The following is a 19,918-nucleotide window of genomic DNA, read 5'->3' as shown; positions in this document are numbered from 1 at the left end:
CGCAGTAGATAAGCCAAAGGGCAGTGCAGAGAATTGGTAATGCATTGAACCAGCTACGAATCTGAGGTATCTTCTGCAGTTTTGTCTGATAGGGACATGCAGGTATGTCTCTGAGGTCCAAAGTAACCAGCCAAGCCTTCTCGCCCAGCATGGGGAGAAGCTGCTGCAGTGTCAACATCTTGAATTTCAGAACATCCAGGTAAGTATTTAGAGTGGAAAGATCTAGAATGGGTCTCCAGGCTTTGTCCTTTCTGGGAGCCAAGAAAAGTCTTGAGTAAAATCCTTGTCACTGTTCCTGTTGTGGAACTTTTTGAATAGCTCTCATGTCCACGAGGGCTGTAATTTGTTTTTGTGCCTCTGCCCATTGATTTTGTGGCAAGTTTGGCATTCCTTTTAGTCTTGGTTGAGTGTGAAAGTGGAACCTGTAACCTTGAGACACAATGTTCAGAACCCATTTGTCTTGGGTGATTATATGCCAATTTTGTGAAAAAAGTGCTAGTTTTCCCCCTAAGGGAGCTGCCAAAAGGAAAGAGTTTGGCATTTGAAGGGGGAAGTCATTGGGGCCATTTCCTGTAAGGTTGCGACTTGTCTTCACCTCCTTTTGGGGTTGGTGTACCCCACTGTCGTGGTCTGTAAGAGCCTTGGGGCTGAGATCTGCCTCTTGGGCGCCTGTATCTGCCTCTTTGTGGTCTGTCTGACACTGGAAAGGACCAATTTTCTAAAGGCCAAGTTCTACTAAATCGAGGTGGCTGCACCTGTAAGAAATCCTTCACTGTTTGCATAGATTTTGCCTTATCTTCCATTTTCTTTAATACCTCCTCTGCCTCAACACCAAAAAGAAAATCCTGTTGTAAAGGAGCATCCAATAATTTAGCCTTGACATGATCAGGTAAAGCTTGTTCTTTTAACCAAACATGCCTCTGAATCACAGACCCTGTAACTGCTGCTCTACATGAAGCCTCTAATGAATCAAAACCACATTGCAAAGTAAGTTTTCCCACTTGTTCAGTTGCATGCAATAATTCCTGCATTTCCTTATAGTCAGGATGTTCTGAAACTGTACTCATTTTCTGTTTAAGCAAAGACATTAAATATTGTTGGCGCTTAAGCAAGTGGAATTGGCAATTTAAAGCTCTTACTGCTAAAGTTGCAGAAGTGTAAACTTTCTTCCCCCATCTGTCTAATGCTCTAGAATCCCCGTCAGAGGGAAGTGGATTCTTAGCCGTGGAAGCCTTTACCCCTTTGGGGCCCTGGGAAATAGTTTCTGGATCAGCAGCAGGGTTTTTATAAAGAAATTTGAGAGAGTCAGCGACACTAATACCTGTCTGGCTTGACTGGAGCAGGGGGTAAAGAATCAGGATTTAAACTGGATTCAGAGAACACATCATCCACAATATCTAACACTGGCAGAATAGCTAGGGGTCTGTGCTGAGGTAAAAGAAAATCTGAGCCTTTTCTTGGATTCTGAATAATCCTGGACTTCCTAATGGAAATGCTTCCTCGTGGTATGTAAAGTTTCCCCAAAAGAATAATCCTCAGGAGGAGAGGCTGAAGGAATAGATTCTTCAGCATCTGAGTCCTCATTGGGGGGGGGGGGGGGGGGAGTATCCATGGTCCGAAGAGGAATCAGAAGAGATGGAAACCTGGTCAGAGGAGTCATAGTCTGTATCCTGCCTAAGCCTTTTATCAGGGGGGGGAGATGGGAACCCCTGATCTGAGTAATTAAGTCTTCGGCCATTTTAAGCATTTGTTTTTTAGGCATGGAGGCCTGTGTCCAGGGGAATGCTGTACTTGCTTCTTTGTCTTTAATGGAGCCTTAGACTTTGCAGAAGTTGTAATGGTAAGCTGTGAAGGTCTGAAAACACCCTCAGAAGCCGATGCCTGCTCAGCAGCTCTGGACCCATCTGAAGGGTTAGTTTCTGTAGGGCCAACAACTTGAGTATCCTGAGGCCTAGCCATCTCCACGTGGGAGTCGGGGGCGGCCTGTGGTTCTGAGGTCACGAGTGTCGGGGATTGCGAAAGCACCTCACTGAGAACCGGCGACTGGCCTAGAAGAGGCTTCATAGTCAGTTTTTGGCCTCGGATGCCTGTCCTTATTCTTGTCTTTGCATTTTTTGTGTATGCCGGTCGTTGGTTGTTCCGATGGCATGGTATAATTAAACCTTCGGCCAAAGTAATGGCGAGCAAAATCAAACAGACGTTTAATAGTGCATTTGTTAAATCTAGCACAAAATCGACTAGTGATGTCGTGGTCTGGGCCTAGGCATGGAATACAGTAAGAATGAAAATCCTTACGAGGTATTTGCTTCCCACAAGAAATACAATTATTAACTTTTACTGACATCGGTCTGAGGCAAGAAAAGGTTTCCCCAACGGGGTACTTGGCTTTATAGAAGACTTCGGTTCTGAAAATTGAATTGAAAATCTCAGGAGTCGGCCAACCGGCACTTGCGAACTGCTTTTGCTTCGGGCATGGCGCGGCAAGAAAAGCTGAAGAAAATGGCGTCGGCTGCATCTAATATACCCCTGGCGCACTGACGTCGTGGAAGAAGCGACAGCAACTGACGCCAGACCAAGACTTTGGAACTCTGGCCGACTGCAGGACCGCCTGACGGCAGGATAACCCAAGTGTAATGACTGCAGCAGTGAAACATGATGAACATCTACAGGAAACAACCAGAAGGTTAGAAAAGACTGGATAAGCAAGCAATTACTAGAAAACGGAAATCAAAATCTAAAGCAATGTATTTTGAAATACTAATACACTAACAAAGAAAAGAGAAATGAAAGCATCATTAGAAAAGTGTAGAAGCAAGTTACATACAAAAATGAAATTGTGGGAAAATGTGCAGAATAATGTTTTGTAGGATGACTGAGGTTTTAAGCAAAGGCAGGAATTGAACAATGTAATGTTGGATTGATGAGTTATATAAATGAATACGTGATGTACAGTAAACTCTGTTAACCTGAACTCAAGCAACCAGCAAAAAAAAAAAAAAAAAAAATCAAAGAAATACAGTACAATTTTAATGTGTTGCACTTTGTTCCAACACACACACCTTACATTTTCAGAGTTTTAAAAAGGATGACTGGTAAATTCCCTCTCCTCAACCTGAGAACAAGTCAAACCAAACAAATAGTATAGAGTACAGTATTAGTCAGACCTATTTTTAACAGTAACTCTCAAGCAACCAGAAACTACAGTTTTCCAGCAGCTACCAATCCACATGGGTGCCATTAACTGAGAGTTTACTGTGTAGGGTTTGTAACTGGGAACATGTTAATATAGTTGGTTTTCTTTTACACAAATACGTCTGTATCTTAAGTGATAACTCAATAAAAGGTGTTAAACAAGGAATAATGGTCCAATAAATACAATGTTAATATGTTTTCTTAGAAGAGATTTGACAGTGGTATTTAATTTACCCAATATTAAAATAGATTAACTTGATTTTACAACTAGAAGAAAAGAAACTAGAGAAGGGGAAATACGAGGAAATAATCAAAGCATGAAGAGGAGAGTGGGGAGAGAAGAAAAAGTGGGATTTTACAGAAACTGGAGAAAAAAAACGGGGAGACATTTGGTTAGAAATGGAGGTGAAACAGTACAGCTATGTAAGCAGTTTGTGGTTTGTCCTACCACTCTCATAATTCAGCCCCTCCCAGATCTCACTCTAGCACAGCCTCAGAGGAAAGGATAAATCGGTACTTTACCGTTAAAGCCCTACCACTTCGCGCTGCTGTGAAGAAAAGCCTTACCACCTCACGCTGGTCTTCTTCTTCTGGCATTTGGGTTCGGTATTGAGCTCAGAGTGAGGTGATGGAATTCCTGGGCAGTCTGCGATTATAACTCGTCTCTGGGGCTGAAAGTATACAGCTTACTCGGGAATAAAGTCACACTGCTCGTGACCGAAGTCAGTCTGCATATTTGCTGTAAGCTGTTAAGCCTACTCACCCATTTGTATACATATTTGGGTGGTACCGCTGTGGAGTTGGGCTCCATAACCCCCGGTGTCCAACTCACATTCATCTGCAGGGTGTGGAAATGTAATTAAACAAACTTACTGCTACTGATATAGACAGTGCTTTATCTGTCCACAGTCATAACATATGAAATTGCTTTCCTGGTATAACGGCAGTCCTGTTTTGTATATGAAACAAAACATGTTAAAAGTAAAAGAGCTTTTTCGTTTGTCAAAGACTGTAGCCATTGTCTTACTTATCTAATGAAGGGCATTCTGACAGCAGTGGTGTGACTGTCGCTAGCCAATCCTTTGAAGACCGACAGTATTTGGCCATGAGCTGTCAAAGTAATGTCATGTTGACTGTCCTGTTCAAATACTGATCAGTATTTGATGTTCTACTATCACATTAGCAGTCTGACTGGTAGCAGCACACCATGAATACAGACAAGGGGCACTGTGTGCTTCTGTATGACAAATACTCAATTCTAATTTACAGTTGGTAGTAGAAGGCATTGAGCAGTGGAAATTGGTGATGACACATCGGCAAAACACAGCAGCACCAAGTGGTAGCTGTTTAACAGAAGAAACACAGCAGTGCAAAGTGGTAGGGCTTTAAACAGAAAAGTACCGGACAATCTTGGAATAGCACCTTTGTCAGTGTTTTGTGCTACAGCCGTTTTGTTTTCATTTTATAGCCTATTTTCAGGTACATCCTTAAACCCTCAAACAGAATAATTACATAGTCGGCAAACATTACCATTTTCATGTTCATACCACTCAAACTCCCTTCCCCATCAGACAATTTTTATAACCACGGATCTAGATTCAGAGGCAAACTTTATCCTTCCTGTTCAGTATCTTGTACCACTTTGCAGCATACATCTTTTGGTAAGAATACCTCCTATGATAATTTTAGGATCAGATACACTATAAATTCCACAGATCATCTGGATTAACTTAAGTGGGGATTCTAAACTCGATCAGAACCTTTTCCATAAATTTCCAACAAACTATCATATGCCTTCGCTACATCCAGAATAAGTAAAGCTGTCGTACGCATGTTATGTTATCAAATTTGACTGTTCTCTGAATCCATGCTGCTCAAAATGTATTATCCATGGCACCCGTGTTAGATTATAAGGGTGATGGCCAGTCACACAGTATCTGTAATAATATAACTTTTTAACAAAAAGCATGACTGTGAATAAAATAAATAATTCTGCTTTAATTTAAAAAAAATAGCATTAAATGACAGAGACAAGACAACTATATATAAAAGTAAAGCAGAGCATTTGCACATCACTAGCCAGTGACACTTTCAGGTTCTATTTTAAATGGGAACACACGTGTGTGCAATTACATACATTTTAAATACACACACCAATATATATATATATATATATATATATATATATATATATATATATATATATATATATATATATATTACATACACACACGGTACTTTTCCGTTAAATCCCTACCACGTCTTCGCGCTGCTGTGTTTCGGCGGCATATAATTTCTGCAGGACTGACGTGATTTGAAAGTAATCATTTTCATTAGGTAAGGTTCATTTTTCATTTTTATTTGATTTGGCAGGCAGTAGTGCAGACACGAATGGCTTGTCTGGTGCTGCACAAACGCAGTTGTTATAATGTGCATAACCTCTCCTTCCCTTTGCATGTCACGGCTGACTGAACAATCTGGGGACTGTAATGAGCATCGCCAACACCGGCAATTTTTTACGTGTATGGTAGTGCAGTACAACTGCAAACATTTTTTCGGCGAACCTCCCGTAGCTGAGAAATACAGGCACAAAGCGATGTGTACTTTATAAAGGTTGCAGTTGTTGAATTGACAGCAGTAGACATTAATCCAGAGACCTGGCAGACATCTTTCTCAGTAGTGTGTGAAATACATGCTCAACATCACCCGATCCAGCCATATTCCAGAAGTGTAAATCTTTTCACCTTCTCTCCTACTGGTATTCCCATACATTAACCTTCTACAGTGCCCGGGGATTCTCTCCCGAGTACTGTAGTGAAAAGAAAACCAGCTTCTGCCAGACATATGTCTAAGACAAATGAGCCTACCATGAATGGTAGGGGTTTAACGGTGGACTGCAGCTATTTCTGCAATGACCACATGGTCCTGTACACCTAACAGTACAACAGACACTTGTCAGGCAGTTGTACAGAAGTAATTGTCACACACACACATCCGGGACTGAAATATTGGCTAAATAGAGCACTGTGAAAGAGTACCACATTTAATACATATATATATATATATATATATATATATATATATATATATATATGCGTTATAATATACAACATATTATATGCATATATATTCTACATAGATATTTTTATATTGTATATGTATATACAGTATAAAAATATATAATACAGTACATGCAATATACGTTATGTACATTATACACACTATCCCCCATTCTGAAATTATAGCTAAACTCACTAAACTAGGTATAAATCCCTACGTCACAAGATGGGTTGCCAACTGGCTCACTGACGGAACCCACACTGTAAAAGTTTCAGACTCCAAATCTGATCTCAAAGCAGGGACAAGTGGAGTACCACAGGGTTCTGTCCTGGGACCTCTCCTGTTTGGTTATCTACTTCTCTGAAGTACAGGCCAACACAAAAGGCCTCTGTCTAACAAAGTTCGCAGATGACTACAAACTAGGAGCCATAGTCAAGTCTCCAAATGATGTGGGAATCCTACAGAAGGGCCTCGCTGAGACAGATGCCTGGTGTCAGAGCCATAGCCTCAAGCTCAATGCCAAAAAGTGCAGCGTCATCCCCTTTGGTAAAAACTCTGTACCCATGAACTACCACATAGGCAGCAATCTACTTAACACCGAATGTGTGATAAGAGACCTTGGGACCCAGGTGGACAGTAGTCTCCTTTGATAGTCACATCGCCACACTAGTCGGGAGTCCTTCTACGTGGCACACCTAATCATAAAAGGGTTCTCATTCAGGAAAAAAAAAAGAGAGGTCATTGTTCCCCCCTCTACAAAACACTTATTAGACCCATTACAGAGTACAATGCCCCTTTTGGAATGTACCTCACAAGACATCTGCAGCAGCTGGAAAGGCCACAGAAGTACCTCACAAAGAGGATTACTGGCCTCAAACAAATGCCCTACACTAAACGCCTCAAAAAACTCCAGCTTTACTCCATTGCATATCGCCTACTCCAAGGGCTCTGCCTAACAAATAAAGCTATGTCAAACCCAGAGCTTTGGACATGCTACACCTAAAGAAATCCCAATCCCTCCGAGCTACACGCTCTAGGGACCTAAACCTTGTCACCACAACAAACAGGATATGCGGGAGGGATAGATTCCTGTCCCAGAGACTTCCCATACTCTGGAACAGGCTACCCATCTATGTCGAGCAAAGTTCTTCACTAGCACTCAAGAAAAACCTTGAGTGGATGGGAAATAGCAAATACACTGCAGGGATCACTTTTGTCTCTGCTCGACAGTGGCACAGGAAAATAACTTTCTTGGGTGGCGTAAGCCAGGGAACCTTGTTGGCTAGGCTTAAATAGGCCCTTGGGCCGATAGCCTAGTACCTACCTATGAACCTATTTTAAAATGGGTGGCGAAAGCCAAACACACACTGGCTAGGCTTATAAATGCCCTAGGGCAGATAGCCTAGTATGAACCTATGAACCTATATATTGTATTACAATCGACATTACATTATTTTATATACATTTTATATTATACCCAAATATACAATTACACATAAAATACGTATATATAGTTGTATCTAATCGTTGGTAACATATGTAGATTATACACTACATTATATGTATATTACACATATTTGGGTACTTTTCCGTTAAACCCCTACCAGTTTGCGCTGCTGTTTTTCACCCATATTTCAGTACCGGACACAAGTTTGTGGGTGACAGCTACTTCTGTACAACTGACTGACAAGTGTCTATTGTCATGTTAGGTGTACAGGACCATTTGGTCATTGCAGAAATAGCTGCAGTCCACTGTTAAACCCCTACCAGTTGCGGGAGGTCCCCCCCCCCCCGTAATAATACTTGAGAGAATCCCATCTCACTGCAGAAGAAGGTTAATGTAGGGGAATACCATTAGGAGAGAAGGTGAAAAGATTCATACTACTTAATGGATATGCCTGGATTGGGTGACATTTACCATGTATTCTCAGAATTAGTGTGTACTGCTGTCAAATCAACAACTGCAAACTTTATAAAGAACACATCACATTACAGCTCTATGTTTTCAGCTACGCAAGGTGCTCTGAAAATGTCTTCACAGTTGTACTGCAGTACAATACCTACAAAAAAAAAAAAAGGTCTTGCCAAAGCTCACAGTCTCCGGTTTATTCAGTCATCCCTCATATGCAAATGAAATGAGTCATTCTCCACATTGTAAAAACTGCGATCGTGCAGCACCACACAAGACATTAGTCTCTGTAGTAGACTGCTTGCCAAATGAAAAAAAAAGGGTAACCTTACCTAATGAAAATGATTTTCACATCACAATTGTCAGTCCTGCATTAATGATAAAATAGTGCCGAAACACAGCAGCGGCAAGACGTGGTAGGGGTTTAATGGAAAAGTACCCTTACTTGTGTATGCATGCAGAAATGTATAAAACAAAATAAAATGCCTTGGTTACAAATGCAGCTTTTTAACCATTGCCTTACCATGAGTCAATGAGATGGCAGTGACCTACAAACATCAAACAGTACACTGAACAGTTGAGAATTCTGGATCAAAAAAGTGTACCAGCAGGTCACCACAGCACAAGACAAGTGACTTTTTCCAACTGTGCTTTGGAAACGGTTGCAGCTGGTGTTCATCTGTAGGGAGTGGAGAGAAAGTTGCTGAGCGAATCTTTACTTGTATGGCGCAGCATGCAGCAAAGACTATAGCTGTGTAAAATCTTACCGCAACAGTAGACGTCCTTCTCTTCACTGCTGCAGTATTCAGTACCAAAGGGATTTCCCTGCCAAGGGTAGCCCAACATCTGGCCAGGACACCAAAGGACAGTGTTTTACAGATGTCATACAATCACACGCATATGCTCCTCGCTTGAGGTGTATGATATAAAGGTGATTTACAGACATACATATCTCAGAAATGAATAGCTCCAGGAAGAGCCAGTGTCATAGGGAGGAGGAGGAGGATGTGCATCCAGAAAGATGTGAAGGAGAAGAGAAGAGCAGAAGGGGGAGGAAGCGAGCAAATACTGCAACAGTGAAGAGAAGGACATCATGGTAAGATTTTACACAACTGTACTATGTCCTTCCATATCACTGTTGAAGTATTCTTTATTAAAGGGAGAGTACAAAAGCTCAAGAGAAAAACTGGGAGAAGGAATGCCTCTTCATGCAGGATAGCACTGACAAAGCTAGCCGTTTCACTGGAAACATCTAGTCTGTAATGTTTAGCAAAGGTTTGGACAGAGGCCCAAGTAGCAGCCTCAAGGATGGAATCAGTATCAATTGGGAAAAAAATAATTATCAGAGGAATCACGGCTCTAGTAGAATGCGCCTTTAAAGATGCAAAAAGGCTTTTTTCCACAAAAGGAACAAAAAGAAATGCCCTGCTTAGAAACAGCTAAACCAGAGACCTGGGATGAAAAGAAAAAGAAGCTCAGACACGTGAATGGATTAGTTTTATCTAAATTAATATTGAAGCTGTCTATGCAGATCCAAGGGGTGAAAAACCTTCTGACTAGCAGACTGTGGAGAAGGAAAACAGGAGGGCAAATTAACAGACTAAGACAATTCATTAGCCACCTTGGGCCTAAAAGGAAGATTAGTACGAAGAGACACCCTGTCAGTTATAAAAATCCTCTTTCTTTTTTTCTGGAAGTCATACGAACCTGGAGTTCAGGCACACTCTGAGCTGAAGTATGGGCCAAACAGCACAGTCTTCCATGTACACTATTGTATGAAAGTTGAATCTTAAAGCGCAAAAGAAGCCAGTCAATTTTTCCAAAACAAAATGAAGGTGCCAGGAAGGTAAAATAGGCTTCCTTGAGAGGCCTGATATGACCTTTAAGAAACTGCTTGACCTCAAACCTAGAGGCCAAAGGAGGAGTTAATAGCAGACAAGCAGCAACAGCTGAAAAGTGAGCTTTAACAGACGAATATGCTAATCAAGCCTGAAGCAATTCACACAAATGACAGAGAAAGGAAAATTATGTAAAATCTTACCATAACCATAGATGTCCTCCTCTTCCATGTTGCAGTATTCACTAGTGGGTTTACCATTCTTCCCATCAGCTTGTCCGGCCAAGTTTTCAAAGCTTTTCCAGTCCCTGATGATGCGGACGTCTGACATGTTAGCAGATACATGGGTCATAATGTGACGTCCACACGCTCCGGCCCTCAGAACCAAGAAAGCCCCAGACGGAGCCAGTCCTGATGGCCTAGCCTGTAGAGAAGCAGGAGAGCAAGTGCAAGGATAAGAGAGGGATGGTGGGAGGGAAGGAATACCGCAACATGGAAGAGGACGACATCTATGGTTACGGTAAGATTTGACAACTTTTCTATGTCCTTCTATTCCAATGTTGCAGTATTCACTAGTGGGCGAGTACAAAAGCTCACTGCTGGCTGGGAGGTGGTCTGGATGAGGACTCCAGGAACCACTGCAGGACAGCACTGGCAAATCCTGCCCCCTAGCGATGTGGTCCAGTTTGTAGTCTGGCGAAGGTGTGCACAGAGGACCAGGTAGCTGACTCCAAAATGGAGTTGGTGTGTAGGCCTTTAAAAAAGGCTCCAGAGGAAGCCATGGCTCTTGTGGAATAGGCTCTGATGTTGCCCGACAGTGTCTTCCCCATGGTGTGTGTGTAACAAAATGAAATGGCCCTAGCAATCCAAGTAGAAATGGTTTGCTTTCCCACAGCTTTCCCCAGAGCTCCGAGTTGGAAACAAACAAACAGCTGGTCTGATTTGCGTAAAGGCTTGGTCTTATGCAAATAGAAACTAAGTTGACTGTGGACATCTAGGGAGTGAAGGGACATCTCCCAGAGGGTTTGGAAAAAAAGGTGGGTAGGTGAATACCCTTATTCGGGGAAAGGTCACTGACCACCTTGGGGGTGAAGGACGGATTAATCCTAAGGGTGACCCTGTCCAAATGGAAAACTAGAAGGGTGGGGTAGCCATAAGGGCTTAGACCTCCGAAACCCTTCTGGCTGTCAGAGCTACTAGTAGTACTGTTTTCCAAATGCAAAATTTCAAGTCAGCCTTGCCAGCTGCTTCGAAGGGTGGCAGAGCGAGTTTTTCTAGCACATAGTTCAGGTCTCAGGCAGGAGGGGTCAGTTTTCTGGGGGTGGGGGGGGTCTTAAATGTAAAAAGTACAGTTTTGTACCTACCATAAATGTAGATGTCCGAGAGGCATGCATCTGCAGTCCTTACAAATGGGTTGTCCTGTCGTCAGGCAGCCCTTCGGTCGGCCGGACTCCAAAGTCTGGGTCTGGCCTCGGCTGATGTTGCACTTCACCCGACGTCATAGCTGCAGTTCTTCGGGTATAAAGGTATCAGCCGACGCCATTTTCCTCAGTGTTTCTTGCCCCAGATGCCAGGTGCCCTCTAGGAAGGCTAAATTTGGATAAATGCAAATGGTTCCAAATAGTAGAGAGCAAACAAAAAATGAGCATGTATGTACATATACACAAACAAATACACCATAATAGATTCCCCCAGCTAGCTACAAGATGGGCAAATACCCTAGGAGTACCACAGAGGGGAAGGAGGGTGGGTAATCCTGACTGCAGATGCATGCCTCTCAGACATATACATTTATGGTAGGTACAAAACTGTACTATGTCCTTCAAGGATGCATCTGCAGTCCTTACAAATGGGTAGAATACCATAGCCAAACTGGGGGAGGAGGAGTAATAAGATTATGGTGTAGTTAAGATCCCTTGCAAAACAGCAGTGGCAAAACTTGCTCGGGATCTGGAGTATAAGGGTAGATTATAATGCTTGGCAAATGTATGCACGGAGCTCCAAGTAGCAGCCTCTAAAATGTCTTTGGTAGCCACTCCTCGTAAAAAAGCTGTGGTAGTGGCTGTAGCTCTTGTAGAGTGAGGTCTGATGTTTTCTGGAGTTTTCTTCCCATGGTGAGAGTAACAAAATCTAATGCAATTCCCCATCCACTTAGAGATTGTCTGTTTTGAAATTGCTTTTCCTTCCATTCCTGTTGCATATGCTACCAGTAGCTGGTCAGTTTTTCTATTGCTCTTGGTCCTGTCCAGATAGTAACGCAATTGTCTATGTACATCCAAGGTATGCAACAGTCTTTCTCCCTTGTTCTGTGGGTTGGGAAAGAATGTAGGTAGGTGGATAGCTTGGTTTAAAGATACCCTGGAGACCACCTTTGGCATAAAAGTAGGATTAGTTCTCATGGACACTCTTATCTTGATGGAAGATAAGGAAGGGCTGTACTTGCCATTAATGCCTGTAGTTCAGAAACCCTTCTTGCTGAAGTGACTGCAAGCAGGAAAGCAGTCTTCCATGATAAGTACTGTAATTCTGCTGTTGCTGCTGGCTCGAAAGGAGGGAGTGTCAACTTTTCTAACACAAAGTTCAAGTCCCATGCGGGCAATGGTGGCTTCCTAGGTGGCTTTACATTTTTAATTCCTCTCAGAAACTGCCTGAGCAGAGGATGTGAGAAGACTGGAGGGTCCATGCTGTATTCTGCTGAAATAGCTGATGCATGAATCTTAATGGAAGAATAGGACAGGCCATTGTGGAAGAGCTCTGCCAAGTATCCCAGGACGTTAGCTATGTTTACCAGTGACACATTTTCTCCTTTTGCTGCACTCCAAATGAGGTATCTTTTCCATTTTGCTGAATAATTTTTTCTTGTTGAGGGTCTGCGAGCCTCCAAGATAATGTCTTTAACCCTTTGAGATAAATCTGGGTTATTTTGTCTTATGCAATGTTCCAGGCAGCCAGCTGCAGTGTTTTTAGGTTTGGATGCAGGGTTTTGAAGTTGTTCTGTGTTAACAGTAAGGGAACTAGGGGTAGAGGCCATATTCGTTCCCGAGACATACTCCTCAGTAATGGGTATCAATGCTGCCTCGGCCAGTCTGGAGCTATCAGGATGATCCTTGGACGGTCTTCTTTGATCTTCAATAGCACCTTGTGCATCAAAGGAAGAGGTGGGAATGCATATGCTGTCAGGTTTTGCCAACTGAAGGATAGGGAGTCCACCTTCCAAGCAAGTGGGTGGTATGTCCTCGTGCAGATTTTTTTCAATTGGTGGTTGTGTGGGGATGCAAATAAGTCTATTTCTGGTAGTCCCCATTTCCCTGTAATGGTTTTGAAGATGTCTGGATGCAGCATCCATTCGTGGGCATCCGTGGTAGTTCTGCTTAGGATGTCTGCCAGTATATTTTCTTTTCCTGGTACAAATATTGCTTGTAACTGAATGTTGAAGCTCAGGGCCACATTCCAGAGGTCCATTGCCATCCGGCATAGAGGGTATGAATGTGCCTCCTTGTTTGTTGATGTACCACATAACTGTGGTGTTGTCCGTCCTTATCAGCAATTGACCCTGTCGAAGAAATGGTCTGAATGTCTGAATTGCCAGTTTTACTGCCAGCATCTCCTTTTGATTTATGTGCAGGTGCAGCTGGTCTTGAGTCCATAAACCTTGCATGCAGTTGTCCAACATGTGTGCCCCCCAACCGAGGTCTGAGGCGTCCGTTGTGATGGTCTGGCTTGGTTGAGGTCTGTGGAAGGGCAGTCCTTTGCTCGATTGACAGGCCTGAGCCCACCATTGGAATTCTTGCTTCAGGCATGGAATTATTGGAATTAGGGTTTCTAGGCTGTGCTTGTGCTGAGACCATAAATTCCTTAGGTACCACTGTAACTTTCTCATATGTAGTCTGGCATGAGGAATCAATATTATGCAGGATGCCATGTAACCCAGGGCTTGCAGGACTTTTCTTGCTGTTAGCTGGTTCTGCTTTGTTAATGCCATGAAGTAGAGAGGGAGGTGCTTCTGTTTTTCTGCTGTTAGGAATGCCATTTGGTTTGATGTGTCCAGCTCTGCACCCAAGAAGGTTATCCTTTGGGATGGTACCAGCCTTGACTTTTTTATATTGACTGTGTATCCCAGGGCTTGCAGTAGATAAATGACCTTTTTCAAATCTTTTGTTAATTTGTTTTTGTTGTCCACTTGTAACAGGCAGTCGTCCAGGTAAGGGTAAATTTGAATTCCCTGAAGTCTGCAATGAGCCATTACTGATGCGAGGCATTTCATGAATACTCTGGGCGCAGTAGATAAGCCAAAGGGCAATGCTGAGAATTGATAATGCTCTGATCCTGCAAGAAATCTGAGGTATCTTCTGCAATTTGGTCGTATGGGGACGTGCAGGTATGCCTCCTTGAGATCTAGAGTTACCAGCCAAGACTCCTTGCCCAGCATGGGAAGAAGCTGCTGTAGGGTCAGCATTTTGAATTTTGGAACAATGAGGTATGTGTTTAGAGTGGACAGGTCTAGAATAGGTCTCCATTGGTTTTCTTTTCTTGGTACCAGGAAGAGTCTGGAGTAAAATCCTTGCCCCTGTTCCATAGACGGTACCCTTTCTATAGCTCTCGTGCTTAGTAAGTGATTTATTTGTTGTAGAGCTTCTGTTTTTCTGATTTGGAGGTAGGTTTGGCATTCCTCTCTTCCTTGGTAGAGTATGGAAGTGAAACCTGTAACCTTGGTCTATTGTCTGTAAAATCCATTTGTCTCCTGTGATGCAGTGCCAGTTTACTGAAAATAAGGCTAGCTTCCCACCTAAGGGTGCTTCTAGTTGTTCCCTGGTAGGCGGTGCCCGAGCCAAGTCACTGTGATTGTCCTGTGGAAGTGGTGGTGGCTGGATCTGTGGCAGCACCTCGCTGGTTGTTAGTCTGCCATTGACGTCCCCTGTAGGCACCTCTGGATTGACCCCTGCCTCTTGAGCGCCTGTTCCTGCCTCTCTGGGCTCTGGAGGTGTCTGGAAAGGACCAATTCTTGGAAGGCCAGTTCCTACTAAACCTTGGAGGCTGGACCTGCAAGAAATCCTCGACTGTCTGGACAGATTTTGCTTTCTCCTCCACCTTCAGCACCTGCTGTGCCGGGGAGCCAAATAAATTGAGCTTATCCATAGGAGCATCTAGGAGCTTTGATTTAACATGGTCTGGTAAGGACTGCTCTTTTAACCATGCATGCCTTCTGATCACTGTACCAGTCATAGCTGATCTAAAAGAAGCCTCCAGTGCATCATAGCCGCATTTTAAGGAATGATTACTGACCTGCTGAATGTTATGTACCATTTCCTGAACAGATTTTTTGTCTAATGGTTCATCCGAGGACAGTTTTTTAGTTAACTGATCTAACATAAATTCCTGATACTGAATCCTGTGGAATTGACAGTTTAAAGCCCTAGCTGAAAGAGTAGCAGAAGTGTAAACTTTTTTACCCCATCGCTAAGGCCCAAGATTCCCTTTCAGAGGGGAGGGGGTTTTTGGCAGAGGTAGCTGCTACAGCCTTGGGTCCCTGGGAGATAGTTTCAGGATCTGCAAAAGGAGCCTTATACAAATGATAATGTGTGTCCTGTACCCTGTAGTACCTATCGGGCTTAGCAGGGGCCGGGGGAAGAGAATCAGGAGCAGTACAAGCATCATTAAATGCATCATCCACAACAGTAAGTACTGGAGGAATGGCTAAAGGCCTATGCTGTGGCAAATGCAAAAAGGTTCTAAGCCTTTTCCTAGAGTCTGAAAAATCCTGGCCCTGCCATTGAAATTGTTCCCTCATAGCATGCAAGGTTTCCCCAAAAGAAAATTCCTCAGGCGGAGAGGCAGAAGGAATGGACTCTTCTGCATCAGAGTCCTCATAAGGAGAATAAGGGCCCTCTGGAGGATTTGTATTATCTGAATCATCAGAGGAGTCATCTGAAGAAACTGGCTCAGGGGGTTCTGCTCTAGGCCTCTTCTCTGGAGGTGGGTGAGAGGCCCTGTCTGGGTGGGGTTGGGATCCCCTGATCAAAGAAATAAGATCCTCTGCTAGACTAAGCATTTGAGAACTAGAGCTAGGCCTGTGAGAGGGGGTCTTAGCAGGCACAGTTTTGGTAGATTTTGCTGCTTTAGCCCTGGCAAAAGCCTTAATCGACATGGATGCAGGGGGCCTAGCAGCTCCACGTGCTGGAGTAGAAATATCTAAAGGAATAGTATCAGATAAATCCTGTGAACCTGCAAGAGCAGGTGGGAGTTCAGTAGCAGATTCAGCCATGCTGGATGAGGCCTCGGTATGAGGCAAGCTTTCGGCTGAAGGAAGAACCGTGGACTCTGTTTCAGCCGAAACAGAGACACTCGCGGTTGGCTTAACCGTGGTTTCGGCCGAAACCGCGGACCGCGAGTATCGGTCCTTTTCCTTGCGCTTTTTAGTTATTTGCGTAGTCGGAGTTTCCGACGGCATAATGTAAGCAAAAGCGGAGCCGAAAACTCCTCAGCAATTCGACCGACGCCTAAGCGTCCGGCCGGTTGAAAGAAGCACAGGCTAGACAAGCTGCTACGTCGTGGTCTGGGCCTAAACAAGGTAGGCAGTAAGAGTGGAAATCTTTATGAGGTATTTGTTTCCCACAAGTTAAACAGTTATTCACTTTTAATGACATCGGCTGAGGCAAGAAAGAGTCCCCAACGGGGTACTTAGCTTTTTAGAAGTTTTCGGTAGTAGTAATCTCTGGTTCTGACCGACCTGCACTTGCGAACAGCTTCTGCTTCGGGCGCCATGCGGCAAGAAAGACTGAGGAAAATGGCGTCGGCTGATACCTTTATACCCGAAGAACTGCAGCTATGACGTCGGGTGAAGTGCGACATCAGCCGAGGCCAGACCCAGACTTTGGAATCCGGCCGACCGAAGGGCTGCCTGACGACAGGACAACCCATTTGTAAGGACTGCAGATGCATCCTTGAAGGACATCACCCTTTAGAAATAGCTTGTATGGAGGAGTAAGACAATCCTGTCTTCAGGAGTTCACACAGGACAGAATCACCAGAGGCAGGTCACTGACCAGTGGCTCCATCTGTCATTTGTGACACCGGATAGAAAACCTTCTCCATTTCAAGAGATAAGATTTCCTTGTGTTGGGTTTCCTGGCCTCCTGCAGGACAGAGCACGTCCTCGTTGTACAGGTGTCTGAAGGTAATCATAATCCTATCAGCCACAGGGAGAAGTGCAGGGATCTCCACTGTGTGAAATCTGTGTCTACTTGTGCTGTCTGAGTAGATCCATTGAGGCGGGTAACATGTGGTGATTGCCTTGTAGAGATGAAGAAGTAGGGGGAATCAGTGCCGTCTTGGCCAGTAGGGAGTCACCAACAAGATTTTTGGCAAGTCCTGCTGAATTTTCAGTAAGACTATGGATCAGAGGGAAGGCGTACAGGAATCTCCGCTTCCAAGACATTAAGAAGGCATCTGTTTGCAGTGCCTTCAGGTCATGAGTTCTGGAGCAGTAGCTCTGGAGTTGCCTGTTTGTGGAGGTGGCAAACATGTTTATCTGTGGAATAGCCCCACCTGTGGATCAGATCTAGGAATACATCTCTTGAGAGCTGCCTGAGGTGGTTCTGCTTAAGAGTCTGCCTGACAATTGAGTTGGGACAGGATGTAGGCTGCCTGGAGGGAGATCCCCTGGGAGATGGCCAGATCCCATACCTGTAGAGTTAGCTTGCAGAGGAGATAGGACTTCACCCTCCCCTTGCTTGTTCAGGTACCACATCACTGTCTGTGAAGATCTTTAGGATACCCTGAGGAAAGGCTGGAAGGCCTGCAGGGAAAGTAGTATGGCTGACATTTCCTCGATGTGCCAGTGTTTGTGTTTTTCTGTCCACAAACCCTGCACCATTCTTGTGTCCAGAGTGGCCCCTCCAGCCCAGATCGGACGCGTTTGTGTGCATGAGTTGGGAAAGGGAGGGCATTTGCAGGGGAAGGCCCGGGTTTTGGGCAACCTGGGCCAAGTCACCACTGTAGTTCTGGTTGGTGGTGGCAGGAAAAGAGTGGGATCCTGAGCTCGAGAGGGTGTGAGTGCTGGGTCCATACTGAGCGTAGGGTACCACTGCATTTTCCTCATGGGAAACCTTGCCAGGGGTAGCATGGAAATAGCAGCTGCCATGTACCCAAGAAGCCTGAGGAATTCCCCCGCAGTCATTACGGGTGAGAGGGTGGCAGATTGTAGGTGGTGGGACAGGGAAAGCACTTTTTCCTTGGGTAGGAAGGGCATCCTGAGGTCTGTCCTGATTCTGCATCCTAGGTAGGCAATGTCTTGTGTAGGATTTAGGGAAGTTTACTTCATTTATCATTTGTTAACCGGAAAAGTCCAACTTGGAATGAAGCCAATTTTCAGTGGAGGCCCGGTGAGAAATATTCCAGATGCAGGTCTTTATAAGTTTATGAAGAACCTCAGAGACTGCAACAGGAGCTCGTTTGTGTGGGCAAGGAAGGATTGTCTGTCTGTTGCTTGAATGTGAAGGTAGTCTAGCTATGGGAAACTTTGCATTCCCCTTGTTCTGCAGTAAGCAATGACTGGGGCTAGGCATTTTGTAAATACTCTTGCTGCAGTCCAAAAGTCAAGGCACAAAAATGAAAATGACAGGAGCCTGCTTTGCATCACAGGAATTTCCTGGAGGACGGTTTTATGGGAATGTGCAGATAGGCCTCCATGATGTCCAGGGTCACCATGAAGGCCTCAGGAAGGATGAGTGGAAAGAGAATGGGTAGTGTAATCATCCTGAAGGAGGGGACATTAGAGTTGAGACAGAAAAGGTCTAAGATGGGTCTCCATGGTCCTTCCTTCCTGCGCACCAGGAAAATTCTGGAATAGAAGCCTTTCCCTCGAGCTGAGGGGGGGGGGGACTAGTTCTATGGTACCCTGGACAAATAGGTTGTTTAGAACCTCGGGTAGGAGGGACGTCTGAAGGGGGGGGTAGGTAGTCTTGGAGGTGGGGAGATCCAAGATATGAAGTAACCCTTCATCAGGATGGACAGAACCCATTTATCAGATATCACTAGGGACCATGCAGGGAGGCAGTGAGAGACGGGAGGATAGAGGTATGGTGAGGGGGTGGGGGAAGAAAGGGAGGCAGGCACAGTCAGACACTGCCTGCCCCTTCTGGAAAGGGAGGTCTCTGCGCAGTGGCCTGAGGAGTCCTAAACTGAGTAGTCTCCTGTAGGGTCTTCCAGACCTGGAGGGGCAGAGGGCCAGAAAGTCTTTCTTATAAAAAACCGTCTTGGCCGGGTAGTGCCTCTGGAACGTAGGGAATGGAGAGACAAGGAGACACTTTAGGTCTTGGACTTCTTTCCCTTTTTATTGGGGCGACTTGAAAAGGCAGCCACCTTGGTGTGATCCAAAGCAGCATCCAAGAGTATGGCCTTGAAGTCATCCAGGAGGGGATATAGATGCAGCCCTTGTCTTCTGTAACTAGATCCACCCTGTGGAGTAACTTGTGGCAATTGTACCTTTGGCTAGGTGCAGAAAGGAGAGAAGCAATGCTGTCTAGGCCAAAAGGGATTCACAAACAATATTTTGGGGGAGTCTTCCTCTATCCTGAGCAGGAACCAGAGGAAGGGGAGAGAAGGCATAGGGGAAGCATTCCCTTCCTAGAAAAAAGGGCACCCACCTGCCAAGTCAGAGGCCTTAGAATCGATACAAAGAAGAGGAGATTGTCTGCTCAAAGAGGAGGCAAAAGATCTACCAGAGTACACCTTACTGACTGATATCCAGAAAACACCTCTGTGAAGCATCCATTCATGTGCCCGTGTTTTGGACCTGCTCAAAAATTTTGCAACTATATTTTGCTCTGAAGGAATGCATACAGCATGAAGAGTCTCTTGATACTGGACAGCTAGATACCAAACTTGAAGACCTAGCTTACAAAGAAAGTAGGGCCTTGTTT

At 44.4% G+C, this 19,918-nt stretch overlaps 1 protein-coding gene across 6 annotated transcripts in view; it reads right to left on the bottom strand.

Moving 5' to 3' along the window:
- The window catches only part of CCHR1.PART1H18orf25 (chromosome chr1.part1 C18orf25 homolog), a 988,978-nt gene that overhangs the window by 861,581 nt on the left and 107,479 nt on the right, over window positions 1-19,918 (bottom strand). The window contains exon 1 of one of the 6 annotated variants that reach the window (XM_044081949.1): window positions 8,685-8,708. The exons of the other annotated variants lie outside the window; for them this stretch is intronic. The gene's annotated coding sequence lies outside the window, so the exon portion shown is untranslated. Of the gene's footprint in view, window positions 1-8,684; window positions 8,709-19,918 lie in introns of those variants that run through there. 6 annotated transcript variants of the gene reach the window in all.

This window comes from Protopterus annectens, chromosome 1.part1, assembly GCF_019279795.1.
Source record: "Protopterus annectens isolate FY-2018-M chromosome 1.part1, PAN1.0, whole genome shotgun sequence".
Classification (NCBI taxonomy): Eukaryota; Metazoa; Chordata; order Ceratodontiformes; family Protopteridae; genus Protopterus; species Protopterus annectens.
This window is presented reverse-complemented; position numbering and strand designations above follow the sequence as displayed.